At 51.2% G+C, this 17710-nt stretch overlaps 1 long non-coding RNA gene across 1 annotated transcript in view; it reads left to right on the plus strand.

Annotated features, from left to right (window-relative positions):
- Positions 1-1434: 1434 nt before the first annotated feature.
- Positions 1435-17710, plus strand: part of LOC129391502 (uncharacterized) — a 54806-nt gene continuing 38530 nt past the window's right edge. The window contains exons 1-2 of the long non-coding RNA XR_008615710.1: positions 1435-1560; positions 8504-8620. This is a non-coding gene — a long non-coding RNA (uncharacterized lncRNA). The remainder of the gene's footprint in view (positions 1561-8503; positions 8621-17710) is intronic.

The following is a 17710-nucleotide window of genomic DNA, read 5'->3' on the forward strand; positions in this document are numbered from 1 at the left end:
ACCCACACCTCTATCTACAAAGACAATCCCTTCCCTGAGAGGAGCCTAGGTGTCAGTTGAGGGGATAATAACTTCTTTCTCTCCACTACACTTTTTATATCTCTGGACTCCCCATTCATATGGGTAAGAGATAGGAAAGAATGAGGGCTGATGGGCTGCTACTGCAGGGCCAGAGAGAGGATGTCGCAGAGAGGAGCTCCAAGGCTGCACAGAGTTCCGCCCCATAGTTGTTTTTGAGGGGGTCTTAGCTCCTCACTAAGTCAGAGAATCAAACTCGAGCATTTTCTCCTCCACACGGCAGAGTCTTAATAAAGGTTTGTCCTGAGCTGACCTAGTTCACTAACATATTAAGGAAGGCAGGACCCATACTCTTTCCAACCGAAGCTGAAGCCACAGAAGCAAAAGGGCCCTGGAAATGCCTCCAGGCCCATTGTGTCTGGTCCTTTGTCCTCCTGCTCTGGAACCTCTGAAGCCCAAGGACACCCAGCTCTCAGACTCATGGCCAGACACAGAGACAAGAGATGTGACTGAAGCTTGTGAGTAAGGAGGAGAGACGCACAGTCATTCCAGACTCCAGATAATTCCATGTGGGATCAGCACACCCTGGACGGGCAGCCGTGGGTCTCAGGTTCTTCATCTGTATAGTGGTCAACATCATAACAATAACAACGGCAGCGACTGCAAATAATAATAGCTGCCCTTATTTGAGCACTTATTATGTGCCACGTCCTTACACACATTTTTCACTGAGTACGGTAATCATATGATGTAACTACCGTCATTTTACAGAGTGAGGAATGGAAGAACTGAGGCTTAAGAGGTTTCGTTTGTCTAGAGGTGACATAGCTAGGAGGTGTAGGAACTGGGCTTTTAACCATCACATGGCCCTGCCTCCTAACCAGTATACCATTTAACACTTGTATCAATTCTCAACTTAGAAATGAACTTCTCGGGTATCATTTTATTTACCCCTCACCTCGATATACCCAACCTGGAAGCTATGTTACAACCACGTCACAGACAAGGAAACAAGGCTTAGACAACTGACAAGGTTCGTCCGCCTCTCCTCTGCTCACTGGAATTCGAGGGCGATGCCAAGGTAAAAGGTACTGACATTCTGCAGTGGAAAGATAACCTGTGGGGGGGAGAGTGTATATTAAAGGGGTGAGCATCTCCCTCCCCGTCATGAGCAAGCTTATGGACTAGATGGAGAAAAACAACACAAACCACCCCAAAAGCTTTCACATCCCCTTTGGTATGCCATTGCCTCCTGCCCTTCTGGGAACGCGCCAGCTTGGCGCTGAGCTTGAATTCCTCTAAGAGTTGAGTTGGTTTCACCATTTGAGGCTCTGGGCACAGTGACAAGGGCGGGTTTTCTCGGATCTGCAGTGAGCATTACACCAGAGTTTGGGAAATAGCCCCTACTCAGCACCGCACCGATGCAAAGGCCCCAGTGTCTCCCTCCTGCCCACTAGCCACCCAGGACTCTGCCGACCCCACTGGGTGCTGATGTAATTACCAATATGAGGATGAATATTTAAAGGAACTTTTATTTAACCGGTAAGTGCCTCCTCTCCAAGTTCCTTCCATCACTGCCCCTAAATGGATTTCTAGAAGGATTGTTCTGACTTAGACCCGGAGCTGCCTGTGGTTTCGCCTTGGTCATGTGACCATTCTCCCTGCTTTCTTGGTGGGTGGCCTTAAAGGTAGAAGGGACTAGTCAGTCTGGCCTGGTTGTGAATGTCAGGGTCAGCCCGTCTACTCTCCATGAACGGATCTGGGGAAACAGGGCTGTGACTGGTACAGAGAAAGGGAGACAACCTTAGAAACAAAGGGGACTGGCCACCCATGACGAATTACCTCTTTACTATTTCTGACACCCGCCTTGGTGCCACAAAGGATTTGGGTCATTTGTGACAATATATGTAGTAAAATATAAAATGCAAGTGACCCAAATTCTGAAGGCAGTGTAGAATTTGGGTTAAAAATGCAGGCTCTCCACTCTCATTGTCATTGTTGTGGGAGAGGCAGCCTCTCTATCTGTGCACGGGCCCCTAGAGTGACCCTGGACTTTTGTGATTTTAGCAACTGAAAGTAGCTGCATCCCCGGAAGCTCCTCGGTCCTGGGAAACCAGGACAGTTGGTCACCCTGCCCGTTTAACACCAGAATCAATTCTGACAGTTGGGAGGTCTTATCCCCATTTTAAAGATAAGGAAATAGAGGCTCAGGAAGCTGGAACACCTGGCTTATGGGCACACACCTAATGAGTGGTTACGGTGGCAACTTAAGTTGAAGTCTCACGGGCTCCAAAACCCACGTTATCCATGGTGCTCTAAACGAGGCAAGATGCCGACCAGAGCAAAATTTCAAGCCTGTTTTGGTGAATTTATTCAAAAGAGCTTGGTGGCTGGAGGAACCCAGCTTGTCTCCATGAACAGTGGGGAGGTGGGCATTCTTCCTTGGGCTGCCCTTGGCCCTGGGGATAGAGCAGAAGAAAACAGACCTGGTCCCATTGTGTGGGAGCTTGCAGACTGGGGGGACAGACATCAGGCAGACACGTATACAAACCAGAGGCAGGGAAGGCCAAGTGCCCTGAAGAAAGATACACGCACACACACCTGCCCCCGCCGGGTAAGGGAATCGGCGGTCAGAGGGGCCCTTTCCCGATGGAGTTGTTGGAGGGAGCTCTCTGCGGAGGTGACATGTGAGCAAAAACCTGAATAAGGTGAGAACAACTTTGTGTGAGTAGGGTTCCAGGCCGAAGAAGCACAGTACAAAGGCTCTGAGTTCAGAACGTGCTTGGCCTGTGTGAGGAACAGCCAGGGAACCAGCGAGGCTGGAAGGGAGTGAGCGAGGCAGAGGCTGCCAGGACCTTAACCCAGAGCCTTGCGGGGAGGCTGCTGGAGGGTTCAGGGCAGGAGAAAGACGAGACTGTGAACTGGAGGTGACAGAGATCAGCCCCTGCCCTCCCCACCGCAGTCTCAGCCACAGCAGCCATGTCTCCTTGGGCCCCAGGGCTGTGGTCCCCTCTGGCCAGGTGGCTCAGGGTCAGGGCCACCGAAGTGGGAGATGAGGGTGGGGTGATGAGGAGTACCTTTCCCTGTGTCCCTGGTCGAGTGGCTCAGCTCCCTTGGTCTGCCTTCCTCCTTGTCTCAGCATCACTCCAGGGTCAGAGTCCTGTGTCCAGGCATCAAAGTTCTCAAGAAGCTCTCCGTGCCCAGCACTGTGCTGGGATCTGAGGGAGCATGGAGTACGCGTCAGGCCTGGGATAGAAATGTGCACAAAAGAGACACACTCTCCCTGTTCTCCGGGCAGCTTACATGCAGGGAGAGAGGCTGTCATTAAACCAACAGACACACAAAGGGGTCCACATTTATATGCGAATCAATACAATTGTGTATCCTAGGTGAGATGAAGTTGGAGATTTAAACAGTGGTGGGATCACAAAGGGCCTTGAAAGCACTGCCAAGCAGCGTGGGCGTGTTTTTGAAGGCAACGGGAAGTCATCGATGGAATGTAAATGAGGGGTTGACTAAGCAGATTCACTGTGAGAAATGGGCCAATCGGAGAGGTACTAAGGAAGCAGAAGTGACAAGAACGAACGGGTGATAGCTTGGATGGAACTAATGTTGGCATGGAAAGAGGGGAAGCTTGGGTAGTTTTCCCCCAACATGGATGTCCGCTAGGAACCTCAGAATGTGACCTTATTTGGAAATAGGGTCTTTGCAGTTGCAATTAGTTAAGTTGAGGTCATACTGGATTGGGACCATTGTCCAATGACTATTGTCCTTATAAGAAGAGAAAGCAGAGACACAGGAAGAAGTCCACGTGAAGATCAAGGCAAGGTTGAGAGGGATGTATCTACAAGCCAAGGAATGCCCAGGATTTTTTTGTTGGCAGTCACTGGAAGCTAGGAGAGAGGCAAGGAGCGGATTCCCCCGCTGAGCCTCCAGAAGGAACCAACCCTACCAACACCTTGATATCAAACTTCTGGGCTCCAGAACTAAACTTAGTGAGTGACTAAATTTCTGTTGCTTTAAGCCACCCAGTAGGCGGTAATTTGTTATAGCAGCCACAGCAAACTAATACCGAGGGGAAAGAGGATGAGGGAGAAATCAAGAATGACTCCCAGTTTTGTGACCTGGGTATCCTGAGAGGCTATGATGTGATTTGCTGAGCTAAAGAATATGGGAAAAGCCATCTGGGCTATTTGCAGACCCAGAAACAGGACAGGTGTATTTTGATGGGAACATAAGAATTAAAGAAGAATCCAGAATCACTTGTATCTAGGAATTGGGACCCCGGCCCTAAAATGTGCATTTTGTGAAGCTGTGTCCTGCTTTCAGGGCCTCTGGGATGCAGTGGTGAGACACAAGGAGCCTGACTTATAGGGCTCTCTGTTGGTCAGCCTGGGGCAGCCAGACCACACCTGTGGCCTTTGGTATCCAGCTGCAGCTGGCTCTTCTCTTTCCACGCTTACAAAACACAGGGCGTCCGAGTCCAATTCTGAGCATAGTACGCAAGGGTGGGGGTCAGGAGAAGACAGCACTGGGCCGGACGTGTCGATGGGTAGCAATGGGGTAGCGTCTGGGGACACCAGATGGAGAAGGGGAGGTTTCAAGGACCCCCTTGGTCTCTCCCCATCTTTTCCCTAGAAGCCTCTGCAGCTGCACAATCTCCCTTCTCGCCAGTTGCATAGCAAAACCGTGGTTCCTCCAGCTCCGAGCCAGGCCCCGCAGACGTGCTAACACAGTTGAGGGCAAAGGGCATCGAGACCCCAACACGAAGTGCCCTGCCCTCAACACAAATGAGCCTGAGCAACTCCAGCCAACAGCGCTCATGAATCTCCATCAGCTCTTAGGCATCATTTCTCATAATGATAATGGGGAGAGGACACGGAGCCCCACTGAGAACATGGAGGCCCTAGAGCAAGGTGAATCCCTCTCTGAGGACCACACTTGCACAGAACGGATTTTTCTGAGACTCAGAGGGAAAAAAAAAAAAAAAAAACTGATTTAATTCTGAGGAAATTGCTTTTTTTACCCACCTGTGTAAGCCTGTATTTAAATGCTAATATTTTTGGCCTGCTGGGATGCCACATTTATTTTCTTCCTAAGCAGCAACAAAAATCATTTATTTATGAGAATTCTAGCTCCTACCCTCTCTCCTGAGTTCCTTACTTTCATTTCCATCGATGAGCTAGACTTTTCTCTCCCTAAGACAAATGGAATCTGTAACCATTTCATTCCCCAGACCTGATCCTCTTTGTACCCTTCCTGTTTCTGTTTCTAGGAACGCTGGTGGCTTTTGACTCCCTCCCGTCCCTGAGACTTTCCTCTGATCAGTCACCAGTCCCATTGTCTCCACCTCCTCCCCTGGAGTGAATCACCAAGTCGGCCTGAGCCTCCACTTCCCCATCTGTAAAATGGGTAAAATTAAATCATAATACCAACCTCATGAGTTTGTGACAAGACCCAGATAATCCAAATACAACCCCCAGCACAGAGTAACAAGTCATGGTGATTATAATGATCCTGACCCCCGTGGAATCTTTCCTTTTCCTCTTGGTGGTTGTTCTATTATGAGCTGTTCAGCGAGCTCTGAGAGGACTCAGTCCTTCTGATCAGAAAAACACACACTGGTCACTATTTGCTTCAGAGTATTTTCATGCTCTGAAATTTTCTACCTTATAAATTTGTTTGTTTGTTTATGGCCTGAGCACCCCTCCCCCACTCCACCTGGAAAATGCGGTTTCCGCAAGGGAAGGGATTTTGTCTTTTTGGCTGGCGCATCCCTAGTGCCTGGCACATAGTGGGATTCTAGAATTTTAGAAGGGAAGATACCTAGACTGTGCCGGTTATTAAGCTACTGACCCCCAGCTTCAAGGGCTCCCTGCCCTGCCCTGCTCCGTGATGCTGGGCTGGGACTCTGCAAGCCACATCTCTGCTTTGCCAGCAGTGCCAGGACAAGCTGTGCCATGGCGGAGAGGGAGGCTGCAGGCTGGAGAGGGGGCCTTATCCCTTCCAGGCAGCTTCCTGCTCCTGCCCGTGTCCCCACGGCCACAGTGCTTTAGCCTAGCAGTGGCGGCAGCTTCCAGTTTCTGATATATACTTTTTTGAACTCCCAGAATCAACCTCATAGCTCTGCCTCAGAGATGCTAGCACCAGCCAGCCAGCACCCCTTCCTCAAAGGTCTGAGTCTCACTGTCACAGAGTCCCTCCTCCAGGCTTCTAGGTCCTGAGGATCCCAGTTCTTTATGTTGTCACCCCTACCCCCAGCCCCAGCACTAGAGCAGGCAGCTGCTTCCTGCAGTTACCACCTCTGTGATGCCTCACCGTCCCCCGTTGCCTTTCTGGTCTTCCAATACCTGCTTAACTCGTCCTTTTGTGAAATTCTCTCTGTTAAAATAGCTGGTGTGGCTTGTGTCTCCTGGCTGCTCTGTGACTGAATCTGTGCCTACTCTCCACCTCCCTCCCATCCCCACAGCCATGGCTGTGGAGGGAATTCCCTCCAGGATAAAAGTCTCCATTCTCTCTCCACTATGTTTTAGGGATGGGGAGTTTATGATTTTAAGGGACAGCTGCTTTTTTCTTTTAATAACAAGGCAAAACGCGTCTCCCTCACACTGCCAGTGGCTTTAATTTTGAACCCTGATGAGATACTAAATAAGTTTCCATGAATTTTTGAGTCAAATGTCAAATGGTCTTGACTCAAGATGGCTGTGTGACCATCAACAAGTTACTTTCCTTCTCTGAGTCTTTCCTCACCTATAGAGTCGGTAACATAATAGTACCTGCCTCACAGAGTTATAAGGATTAGATCTGGGCAAAGTGAGTATTTAGAGCAGTCACCTGCACGTAGAAGGCATTCAATGAATCCTGCTGTCATTGTTATCATTGTGAGGACAGCCTCTCCACCCTCTAAAGAATAGCATGTTTGTCCTGTCTTAGCCTTGCACTCAGAGAGGTCAGTGCACTTTCCTGGGCCCAGATGCCATCTGGAGCCCCCATCTGCCTCTCCTCCTTCCCCCAGAACTAGTTTGTGAAGATTCCCATAAACAGTTTCAGGTGGAGAGATAACTTCCCAAGTTCCTTTGGCTAACGCACACTGATACAAGGAGACTGACTAATTATAAGCCTGCTGACGGTTTAATTTCCCTGGAGCCACCTAAATACCGTGTGGCCTCTTCTGTTCTTTGTTTTCAGAATACCGTGTTTCTTGAGCAGAGAAGGATCCTCTCCTATACTCTCCTGTCATGAATTTAATATAGGCACAACCTGCCTTCCTTCGCTGGGAATTTTCTTGGCACACTAAACACCTTGCCCACATTCCTGGGGGTTTTGCTGTGTGATATTTCGGATGCTGTCGACCCTCTCTGGGCCGGAGTCATTTATTTAAGATTGAGGGTTCAGATACTTGATGCCTTGCTGTGTTCAGAGGAGGATCTGAAATGCTTAGTGTTTGAGTTACTACTAGGGGAGATTAAAACTTGGAGCCTGGCTCCACGATTTCCAGTGACCATGAAGCTTCACCTACACAGCATGAATTCTTTTAGGGGACAGGGCAGGAGTGGTGGCACCACCAACAACAGTGGCAGTAATAGTAGCAGCAGTAATGACCTTTGCCCCTGACAAAGTGGTTTACTATGCCAGAAGCTAAATTAATCACATTGGTTTCATCTAAATCTCCCCCAAACTTTAGGAGGTAAGAATTGCTCTTCCCATTTTACAGATGAAAAAACTGAGGCTCTTTGGCTTGCTCCAACAATTGCTAAATTGCAGACCTTAGGGTCTCAGGTCTGTCGTTGGCTTTTGTACTTGCTGTTCCTCAGCCCTAACAGTTATTACCTCAGGGAGCTGTATGGCTGGTTTGGAATCTCTGCTTAAGTGTCATTTTAATAGAGAGAAGACTTCCTCGATGACCCTATAAAATAGGAGCTCCTGTCACTCTTATCCACTTAGTGAGCTTTTTTTTCGAAGCACAGTCGATATATGCACATATTGGTTGACTGCGTCTGTCCTTCCACCACATGAATGGGAACTTGACAAGCACAGGACTTTTTCTGTTTTGTCCATCACTGTATATTCAGTGGCTGGAGCAGAGGTCATGGTAACAGTGTTTTCAACATATATGGGTGTAGAACGAATGAGTGATTAAATACCAGGTGCAAAGATCCATGGTCCTAACCATTATCTGTCTTGCTTGGAGGAGTTATGAGATACTTGTTTATAAGATTGGCCCGATCCTTCAAACAGTAGGTGCCGTTGTTTCTTTACCCCTGTGTGTTCAAATGTTGGGATTCCAGATTCCTGAGCTGGAGCCCAAATAGGAATCCCCTCCGGACTTCTCTCGTCATCCCCAAATAGACGCTGCTGACAGCCTTCCAGAAGTTCCTCCTCCAGCAATATTCCTGGCCAGGTTTCCAGCCGAAAGACCAACTTCAGGGTCAGCTAACGTCACTAAAGTCACAGCCTTTGTTTTTTTTGGCTTCTCAATTTTCAGTGTCCTTCCCTTGTGTGGGATGGAAGAGAGAAGCAACTGGGTGTAGCTGAGAGTTCCATGTCCTACGAAGTGAATTCTCCATTCAGAGGGCAGTACTCTCCTTGGCAAAACGGTCAGGTGGGTACCACATGCTCTTTTAATCTTTCTCTAATCTTTCTCCTCCTCCTTGGTGCCCAGGTAGTGCTGCCCTTGGCCGGCTGCTTGCCTACCCGGTGATGTTTCACACCCCAGTTCTTTCCTCTTTCCTCTCCACCTCTACCTGCCCTGCGTCTCCATCCCACTAAGATTCTGCAAAGTGAGCAAAGTTCGTTGGATAAACGATTCTTGACAAGGGCTTCACATCTGATGATGAGTCCACTCCACCGTTAGGTCCAGGAGGGCAACGACCATGTCTATCTAGTGTGCCCGGCTCAGCATTTTCTACATCCGGGGCCCTCAGTGCTTCCTGCACCCAGCCTGCTCAGCCCTTTTCTACAGACTGTGAGCTCAGTAAGTACTGGATATATGAGCAAGTGTACAAAAGAACAAGTGCCTTTAACATTCCCAGATACCATATGCATTTTAACTGGGACCTCCAATACCTTAAGACAAAGAGTGAATAACATGGCAGTTTCAAACCTTAAGACATCAAACGCAATGGGGTATTTTCCTCCAGGGCTCCTTTCTGTTGTATGTGCTGCGACTCATACCGTGCCGGTGAGTCAGGGAGCGCAGGCCACTTTAGGGCTTGGAGAAAGGCTCTGTGCTAGTGGGCTGTCTCCGGGGTCTGTTCGTGGAATTGAAATTTGTTGGTGACCTGAGGGCTGAGGTTCGTTTCAAGATTCATTTCCACATGACTCGCAGAAGATGGGGAAGAAACTAGACACAGAGCATGAGTTCTGGCATATGTGGCATTTTATCAACGTGTGGTCTCCCTTCTCTGGCTCTTAAGCAATCTAGTGCTCTCAAACATCCCAGAGAAACAGATAATAGACAAGCCGATGGAGAGAAAGAGAAAGACATTCCCAGGGCTTGGCTTGGTTCAATGCCAGGTGGATTTCATATCTGCTGTTCAAATGGAACCACGGTGCATTGGTGGGTGGTACCCATGGTGATGGCCCATGGGGACCCTTTAAATCACCAGGGAAAGTAAAGTGGGGATGTCATGGGGGAGGTTCACGGCTCTGTGTAGAGGGTGGGATGAGATGTCCCCCTGACGTTCCATGCAACCCACACAGTCTATGGTACTGAACAGCAGCCAGACTTTTTATTAAGCAATAGTTGGGGTTCATATTTGCACACTACCATGCAGTTTTACTTCTAAGAATATTGTACTGTAGTCAGATTATTTGAATTTCGGTCATTCCTTTATGGCATTTCCGAGGAGTATTTTCTTCATCAAGAAAAGCCCTAATTGCACTCCTCTGCTCTCCTGATGAGAGAGCACAGACTCTTAGCTGCTCTGTAGGGGTGGGAGCTGGAGTTGAACAGCCGACTTTGAGTGGATGTGTGTTGGGGTGGAGGGCGGGGCACCTGGAGCTGGGAAGCAGCAGAGGCATTGACTTTCCAAATCAACGGAGGCAGACAGCCTCTGCTGCTGGTGCCAGGGAGCTGCACAAGCCAGCTCCCCCAGGGCTCCCCACTCAGCCCAACTACTCCGTGATGCAAACCAGGCCGCTCAGAAGCTGCCTGCAAACTTTCCACTGAGCGCAAAGCAGTGGTCTCCTGCTCTGGAGGGAAGTCCTCCCAGCTCCCGATCAAGGCACGGCACAGAAAATTGATCTATTAGATTAACCAGGAAAGAAAGAGCGGGAGAGCAAACCGAGAGGCTGTGGAGTGGAGTGTTTTTGCGTAGCAGTCCCCTCCCTTCTGACTCGAGTATTAATTGCTACATTACCACTGCCATGTAAGAAAGACAGTCAGCAAAGCCTGGGAAAGCTCCAGTTTCTCCCTCCCTGCGCTGCTCAGCTTCACCCTCCTCCTCTGTCCCCTCAGAGCGCCCTGTGCCCTGGCAGTGCTGCCCCAGCCCTGGCATCCTGAGATCCTCCTGTGGCGAGGACTTGGGTGGACAGCAGGAGGGGGTGGAGGGAGGGAGGAAGGAAGGGAGCAGATATCGTGCCCTGCAGGCTCTCTGGATGCAGAAGCCGGACTCACTGCAGAGGCAGCTGTGCTGTTCCCGTAGCTTCTGGGGTGCGTCCTTCTCTCAGGGTTCCCCCAGGCAGCCTCCAAGTTCCAGGGGCACGCAAGGTGGGTGCCTTCCCTTCTGGGTGCTGACAACAGAGCCTGCCTTCCCTCTGCCACCATGAGCGGCTGCTCCAAAAGATGCAAGCTTGGGTTCGTGAAATTTGCCCAGACCATCTTTAAGCTCATCGCTGGGACCCTCAGCAAAGGTAGGGAGCCTGGCCTTGACCCTCGTTTTCTGTATTGGTGCGGTCTGGCTGGTCAGAGTGCCTTGGTGCGGTAAGTGTGGCCATTCCCGTGCGCCTGGGTCTCAGAGGAAGCTGGGGAGAAATCGGGGGCTGGATTTCAGGGTTGCTGACACCCTGGGTCCTGGCTCCGAGCAGGCGGCCACCAGGCCAGGGAGCTCAGCCGGCTGTAATTGCCTGGAACTTTGGAAATGGGTTTGGCGGTGTGTGGCTGATTGGTTACCGGCGGGCAGAGCGACAGAAGCCTTCCCAGAGCACTAGAAGCAGCTTAGCATGACTAGAGTTTCAAGAAGTTATCCACGGAGTGTTGTGCCTTGATGATAAAAGAGAGATTTGATGCAGTGGGCTGTGAGTAACTCTGCAGAACAGAGAGGCTGGAGGGGGCCAGCAGGAGGTGGCTCGGGGCTGGAATGCACCGTGCCCTGCTGAATACAAGATCTATATCAGCTCTGGGTCTGATGTCAGGAGCCAAGAGCTTCCTCTCATGGGGTTCCAGGGTCTTGCATTTCTGGGGCTTTGTTCATCATTTCTTTGCTTTTTTTGGATCCCTGTCCCTCTGCATCTCCTACCTATGCCCATTCCCCAAGAACAGGCGTGGCAGGGAGTTTTCAGGTCTGACTGCCTGGGTAGCCCAGAAAGTATGGTTGTGGGCCAGAACTAGGACTGCCTGTGTGCAATTCAGCCCCAGGATGCAGAGGGGAGGCTAACTTCTCGGGAGCGTCCCTGTCTCTGGCGCCCCATGTTACACTCTGTACCAAGGAGTGTGAGGGACGCAGCGACACTCTGGCAAACTTTCTGGAGATAAAATTTAAAGAGGGAGTAGCAGCGTGATGTGGCTGCACTGGCTGAAAAAGTGTCTTTAAATATTCACGCCCTTAGGGCTTCCCTGGTGGCGCAGTGGTTGAGAGTCTGCCTGCCGCGGAAACTAAGTTCACAGAGCAATTTCTTGCCTCCGTGGCAAAAGAGGAATTTAATTTAAAGAGTAAAGACAGGGCTTCCCTGGTGGCACAGTGGTTGGGAGTCCGCCTGCCGATGCAGGGGACGCGGGTTCGTGCCCCGGTCCGGGAGGATCCCACGTGCCGCGGAGCGGCTGGGCCCGTGAGCCGTGGCCGCTGGGCCTGCGCGTCCGGAGCCTGTGCTCCGCAACGGGAGAGGCCACAACAGTGAGAGGCCCGCGTACCGCAAAAAAAAAAAAAAAAAAAAAAAAAAAAAAATTCATGCCCTTTTTTCAGGAGGGAAGAGTCTTTGGGGGAGATGCACTAGGAGTGGCAGGCAGGGTACTTGGGGAAGGAGGGAGGCCCACATACCCTTGATCGGGGGATTTTTTAAAATGACAATGAGAGAAGATAAAGGCTGTGTCTGGCCATCTCTAATGACCTGGTTCAGGTCCCCGGCTGCCCGGCAGGTCCAGCATGGTGAAATTGTAAGATGGGTATGGGAGAAGGAACGGTGAGATTTTGCTTATCTCCTTTCTCTGGGCTTTTCATAGCTCCTGTTCTGTCCCCATCGCCCCTCTGAAATAGGGCGCTGCCCCTCCAGGAGGCTCAGGGGGGTTGAATGCCCAATGCTAAGGGTCAGGCTGCCAGGCAGAATGACTAGGGGCTCCAAGTGGGATAGACCGAGGCGAGGCGGGCAGAGCAGAGGGCTTAGGGGATTGTGCAGGCTTCCCCCCATATTCAATCCTCTCACCAAGGATCCCGGGATCTCGGGGGGCGGGGGTGAGGGGCAGCATCCTATCCCAGTCTCTGCTTCCCAGAAATGCAATGGAAAGAGCTTTGACCTGAACTTCGGAAACCTAGGTCTCAACTCCAGCTTCGCTCCCCTGTGCAAGTCACAGCCTTGCTGAGCCTTGGTTTCCTCATCTGTAAACTGAAGCTAACCTATCTACCTCCCAGCCCTGTTTCAAGGATCCAGGGAAGCTGAGACACGGGATCCCTTTACGGAGTGTGTTGCAGTGACCCCACATGAAGGAGAGGTCAGGGACTGAGATGGGCATGGGTCTGGAGAGGGTGACCCAGGCCATCCCCTCTGCCTGCCCAGGGTCAAAATCTCTTTAATGTAGCTGACTGCAGGCAGGTCTGTACACTCCAGGCAGCATCCGAGGGGGAGAGAGATCACAGAAGGACATCATGCCTCAAGAGGGGGTGGGTGTGGGCAGGTGAGGTCAGTCAGGGAGAGAGAGTGTGTGCAAAAGGGTGTATGTGTGCATGTAAGAGAGAGACAGAGAGATTAAGAGAAGGGTGGATGGCTATTTGAATAAATGAGGAGGATGATATTTTCGCCTGCATATTTGCCCACAACCATCCACTTGACATTTATTTACTGAGCACCTGCTCTGCGCCACACTCATTAGACACTGGACATATGGATGAATAGGACTCGAGCCCTCCGTCAAGAAACGTGCATTCCGGTGGGAGCACAGACCAAAGACACAGACCCCATGGGGACATCACTCTGAGAAGTGCTGAGAAGGAGGGAGGCATGGGGGCCAAAGGGCACAGAGAAGAATAGCCTGAGCAGGTGAAGAGGCACCTCCAAAAGTGGCATCTAAACTGAGCCGAGCAGGAGGGCCAGGGCTGGGCAGTGGAAGGAGGTTGGTGCTGGCAGAGACAGCGGCACTGGAGCGTCAGCCTTTGCAGAGAAACCAGACAGTGGGTCAGGACGGCCCCCTCTCTCTGCTCAGAATCCCGGAGACTAAGATCCGTGTGACACAGAAAGGGCTCCACAGGGACCGGTAGTGGGGACCGAGTGGCCGCCTGGACTCCTTCTGACCTGCTTCACTACTGAGTTTTCTCAGACTCAGGTGAGAGGCGACCCAGGGCAGGCATCAGGGCACGATCATGCCTCCTGGCTCCACAGAGGGCACCAAGAATTTACACAGCCCTTGCTCTGTGCCAGGCACAGGCTGGGAAGCCAGTGTTCTGTCCAACCCAGGTGTTCAGTAAATATTTTTAAAATAAATGACCAAGAGAGCAGAGCCAAGCCTAGAGCAGAAGAGTGGAGAACAGGCTTTCTAATGTATAGACCGGCCCTAGGTGAATTTAGATTACACCCTACATGGACACGTGACATTTGCCTAACGATTTCTGGTTTCCATTGTGATTTCACTTATTCATTATTCATCACACTGAGTCCTAGATTTGCAATAATCCAACCTTTAGTAGAAGTATTTCCCTTTGCTCCTTTCAGGGTTGAGGAATGTAAAGATTCTATAGGACCAGGTACCTCCTGCTGGTCCTGGGGGCAATTTATTGTTTCTTACCTGCCTTGGGAATAACTGGGGAACAGGGAGGGCCCATGACCACCCCCCTCTGTGTCCTGCCTGCTCCTGTCCTGGCCACCTCCCCCTGATGCCAGCTGGTCTCAGCTGCCAGTGGCCCAGATTTCTCATGGAGGTCCTTTTCCGAGATCAGATCCTCCCCCTTGACTTTGACCTTTTCCTTCATGGCTCTGTTCACTATATGTGATCCATGTCTCTTTTAGGAACATGTTTGCTTAAGGCCGTCTTCCCCACTTGACTTAAGTGCTACGAGGGCAGGGCACACGCGCATTTTTTACTCACCACTGTAGCCGGAGCCACGCATCCAGTGCCCAGCCCAGAGTGAGTGCTCCACCAATAGCATTAAATGAATGAAGCAGCACTACATGGCACCCTGAGATGATGCTTGTAGTAGCCTGAGCTTCTAGGAAGCACCGTGCACACACCTGTCCCAGAGGTGCTCAGTCTATGGTCAGAGGGTGAGCCTCCAGCCAGACAAGTCATTCAGAACCGTGCCTGAGCTTCTTAGGGTCTTGGGAAGGGCATTTAAATTGTCAGAAGAGGGGAGGTTGTGAGTGTTTTGGAGATGGGGGAGTGTCCTAGCACCCTCGCTCCTGCCCCTTCAGCTCTACTTTGATTTGTTTCGCATCCTGAACTTCTCTGAAATTTAACAAACGAGTTTAAAAAAGGTTAAAAAAAAAAAAAGCTTAAAAAAAGTTTGCAAACAAATTATGCAATGGCAAAGGCAACTGGTTGCCAGACTAGGACACCTTGGGTTCTCTGCATACTGGCTGGGGAGCCTCGTGCCAGGTCCCTTACCTCTCTCTGGCCTCAGGTACCTAATCTATAAAATGGAATCGTAAATGGCCTCCTTACGGGACTTAATGAGATTGTGTATGTAAAGCTCCCTGTGCTAATAAGGACCTACTGTGTAGCACAAGGAACTCTACTCCATACTCTGTGATGGCCCATACGGGAAAAGCATCTAAAAAAGAGTGGATATATGTATTTGTACAACTGATTCACTTTGTTGTACAGCGGAAAGTAACACAACATTGTAAGTCAACTATACTCCAATAAAAATTAAAAAAAAAAAAAAGTTACCCGCATAATAAGTCCTGAGGCAATGCTCCGTGAGGCTGCTACAGTGATTAGCTGGTACTTTCGGGGCTGTGAGCATCTTAAGGCAGAGACTTCTCACTCACTGCTTGTTCCTTGAGCCCCTGACACAGACTCTGAGAGCAGCTTCTCTTCTCAGTCTCTAAGACTTCTGCTGTTTCCCCTCTGCTGAACTTGCTTTCCTATGGCTCCACCCAGTGCTGAGACTGACACACGAGCCACTTCCCACACCTGATTCCCTGATTAGGAGTTAGGAGTATGATTCCCAGAGCCAGGCCCTCCCCTGCTCTAAAGAAGAACTTACGAGAAGCTCAGCTCCTGCCCCGGATGCCCAGTTACACTGGGCTCTGAGGAGAGTGTCTCCTCCTCTTCCTGCACAGCTAGCTCCCCAGCCCTGGCAGAGACCCAGGGGCTGGGGGCGGGAGCCAGAAGTTGTGCAGGCTCCACTCTGGCTGGGGAGGTTTAAGCCCATTTCCTTTTGCATTTTGGGGAACCCATCCGTCACCCCAGGCGCAGATGGCAAAGCCAACGCAAAGCAGGAGGGAGAAATCCAATCCAGGAGAGCTTCTAGCTGTCCTGGCCACCCGCATAGCTGCGGGGTCAGAAGCTGGGGTCGGAAGGGGGGCGGTGCTGACCTTGTAAGATTTGTCTCAAGAACCTTGCCCTGGAGCCCCAGCTCCCCCTCCCTCCCCACCCAGGTCGGTTCTCTGTGTGCTAGGCAAGACCTCAGCTTCAGACCCATCGGAGACAAGCCTTTCCTCTTGCCTCCCCCCGACTGCTGTTCAGGAGCCTCAAGAAACTGACCTTGAACGTGGGGAGGGCTCTGCCCTCAGGCAGACTGGGCTGGAGTCCCAGCCCTGTGGTCCACCAGCTGTGTGAGCTTGGGTGAGTTGCACAACCTCCCAAAACCAAGGTTCTTCCCTGATCATTGGAGATAATAGCAATATCAACCACACAAGGCTGTTTTCTAATTTAACAAGGATAATACAAGTCACAGTCTGGCAGCAAGCAGGTCAAGAGGGGACGCTGCACTTGCAGGGAGCTGAGCTCCTTAAGCATGCCCTAGGCACCTCTCTTGCCTTGCTTCATCCTGACCCCGGAAGTAGGCATTGCAATCTCCATTTTAACTGTTTTAAGGAAACGGACCTTTAGCTTAGCCGGGTGGCCCAGCTGGCAATGAGTGGCAGGGCTGGAAAAGAACCTGAGATCTACTGGTGTCAAGACCAGGTGTTTGCCTCTCCACGGGGCTGGAGAGGATGCCCCTGAGGGCTTTGCTCCCCACCTTGTCACCGGCAGAGTGCCACCAGCTTCCCACTAATTTTGTAGGTGGGTTTTTCAGAAATGGTTGTACCTGCTGGATCGCTTCAGGGCAGCCACCTGTCTTGCAAGGGGTTGGGACAAATTCCGTTATGTGGCTTGACCTGGGTTAAGGAATAAGCTTGATGGGGAAAGGGAACGCCCCACAGGCCACGGTCAGCAAGATAGACCCACGCGTGCTCTCCTGGCGGCACTGTCACCTCTGGGACAGATGCGCTGGGGCCCAGACACCTGCTGTCTCAAGCTCCTCACCCATGAGGGGCCCTCCCTCACTGCTTTCCATTCTTATAGGGCAAGTGTGAGCAGTTGTCTTGCCAGTGGAGAAATTCACAAGTTTTAGGGCACCAGGCAGTCTGGAATTACTAGAACTGTCTAAAAAAAGCAATGACCTTGACTCCGGGGATCTTGGAACCTGTGAGATGTGACAGTGCCCTCTGCCAGAAGGAGGGCACCTCCTGCCTCCTGAGAAGCTCAGCTTGCGTGCACTTCCCTTTGCTGGGGATATCAGAGTCCCCATCAGCCAGGGTCCCAGCTGGCTTGCCATCCTGGCCATTCAGGCGAGCGCCGGGCTCATGTTAGCTCAGGCCCCTCCCTGGTTGCAACTGGGAACCTCTGAGTGCTTGTGCCTTGTCATAGGCAGAAAGTTCCAATATTCTGGTCCATTCCTGCCTCTCCAGTCCCAAGCCAGAGCCTGCCAGGGTGGGCAGGGTGCTCGCTTTGGCTCTCGCATGTCCAGCAGCCCTCATCCCAGCCTACAGGTCTCTTGTCCTTGCCCCTCTGTAGCAGACCCATCACCCCCTGATTCATTTTGCTGACCAGGAGCTCTCTGGGGTCCCCGTAGTCCCATAGCAGAGGAGAGAGAGGAAGGTGGGACCTCTGCCACCTGCCAAGGCTGTCCCTCTCTGGGGCCACTGGTCCTTTCTTCCAAATGACACCAATACCAGGCAGGAATAATTTGTTCAGCTGCTTATCCTAGCCCTGCTGCCCAGACATCCTATTAACTCTAGGACCACGGGGGACCGGCTGGTTTGTTCCAAATTAAAAGTAGCTGGAGGGCTTCCCTGGTGGCGCAGTGGTTGAGAGTCCGCCTGCCGATGCAGGGGACAC

Source organism: Physeter macrocephalus, chromosome 2 (assembly GCF_002837175.3).
Source record: "Physeter macrocephalus isolate SW-GA chromosome 2, ASM283717v5, whole genome shotgun sequence".
Taxonomy (NCBI): Eukaryota; Metazoa; Chordata; class Mammalia; order Artiodactyla; family Physeteridae; genus Physeter; species Physeter macrocephalus.